We start from the raw sequence: 1,972 nt of genomic DNA, 5'->3' as shown, positions 1-1,972 counted from the left end.
TTGCAAAGAAAATTATTGTTTTTTTACTGATTAACACTAAATTCATAAAATCACCACAAACGTTTTAGTTTTAGGTAAAGATATTGATCCTTTGATTATTCTTTGCTGACCAGTCTTCTCTTTTAAAGAGTCAATGAAGAAGCTGAGTGCAAGATTAGGAATATTTGATATCCAGCCTAAAACTAACTTCACCGCTGCTTCAAAATCCTCAGTCAGCTTCTCAATCTAGTACAAATTCTTTCTTTCTTACCCCTATTTTCTCGTAAACTCATATTCTCCTTCAAAGACGGTGAAAAGATTTTCTTTGCCTTCATGTTTCATGCTGCTGTCAATTTTTCTGTCAATCATGGCCAACACAAAGACTAGCCGCCTGATCCATTGGTAAGCATCCTAAAAGAAAGGAAACATACATTTCTATTCACCGATACATAAATATATTATTAATACTTACAATTTTATCTGCATACCCGCATATATCATTTACACTACGATCCCTACATATGAACAAGTTCATTACTATTGTGCCTATATTGAGTTCAAGGTATGTGTGTGAATATGAAGACAACATTTAAAAACTGGTGGGAAGAATCTAATTTTAACCTAATGTACATATTTTTTGGAGAAAAAAAAGACTACAGTACCCAGAGGAAACCCATCATTTAAAAGTCAAAAGCATCCGAACAAAACCAAAATATTAGCCAGAGGAAGGAAAAAAGGAACCCCGCATAACCACAGAGTCCAACAGAGTTAGTAATCCATGCAATGCAGAGAGCAGGGAAGATTTTTCTGAGGGTCTAATCTTCAACTGTTTTCTTTTTGTTAAGAGTCCAGAATTTTTTGTAATTTGGAAAGCTTTGTCCCAGCTGTTCCAGGCTGCAGCAAGCAAAGCAGTTGGGAAACTTATCTAAGTAAAGTCAGCTATAGTAGCAGCCATTCAACTCCCAGCGATATCCCCTCCAACTTCCAGCCACTGGAGTCACCCCCTGTTGCATTTTTTTTTTTTTTTACTCTCACTTCCCCCTTTCACTATATTAAATGGGTCTTAGAGGAGAGATGGTTCTCTTTAGATCTTAACGTCAACAAATCATGGCAGAAAGAATATTTTTGTACAAATATTGATGTCTAAAAAGGAATTGTAGGGGACCAGAAAAGGTCCAGCCAAGGGCGATCAAGGAAAGTGACATTTTGAATGGCTACTGCTGTATATACCTTATTGCCATTGAAAGACATGTGCCTTGATATAAAGGTTTGGTTCTTTCTAAAACTTTTTTTCTGGACTGTAAAAGCAGGTGAAACCTGAATGTTCTCAAATAGCCCTGTGTTGGGTTCAAAGTCATTCTATTCAATTTTAACATCAGTGGAGTAAAATGGTTTGTTCCAGATTAAGATGAACTTCTTTATAATATCTGATCATTTCATGTATTGTTTTGTTGTGTAAAGCAAGCCAACAGTGGCTCAGACTGCAACTGCATGGTAGCTGACCGAATGTAAATATGCTTTGAGCTGCTGTTTTTACAATCAAGCAAAACGTTATTTCAATGAAGGTGTGTCTTTTAAAATGAGTTCAATGTTTTTAGCTGTTTTTTTCCACTGTCTTGAAAAACAAATAAATAAAGGGGCTCATACCCTCTAGTTAGTCCCTCAGGAACAATCACTGAACTGAAGGTTAAGAATTAGTTATATAGACAGTTGTTAATTTCTTATAAAGGCAAATGTTTAATAAAACATTGTTTTATCAAATAATGTGATGATTACCTTCTGGATTTCCATTGTTTATTGCAATGAACACATTCTGAGAGCTAATTACAAAAGCTAATTTGACGTCTTTCCAAACTTTTTATATTTAGGTTCTGAAACAAAATCCAAGCTGTACTATAATGTCATTGTATCATTTTATTGATTATAGTTTTATATTCTTTTTCTGAGTTTACATAGTAATGAATTACTGAATTTAGGTTTCACTGGTTTAGTC

This window comes from Cyprinodon variegatus, unplaced genomic scaffold (assembly GCF_000732505.1).
Source record: "Cyprinodon variegatus isolate N-32 unplaced genomic scaffold, C_variegatus-1.0 Scaffold482, whole genome shotgun sequence".
In the NCBI taxonomy this organism is placed as follows: Eukaryota; Metazoa; Chordata; class Actinopteri; order Cyprinodontiformes; family Cyprinodontidae; genus Cyprinodon; species Cyprinodon variegatus.
The sequence above is the reverse complement of the archived record's forward strand: the minus strand, read 5'-3'. Positions refer to the sequence as shown.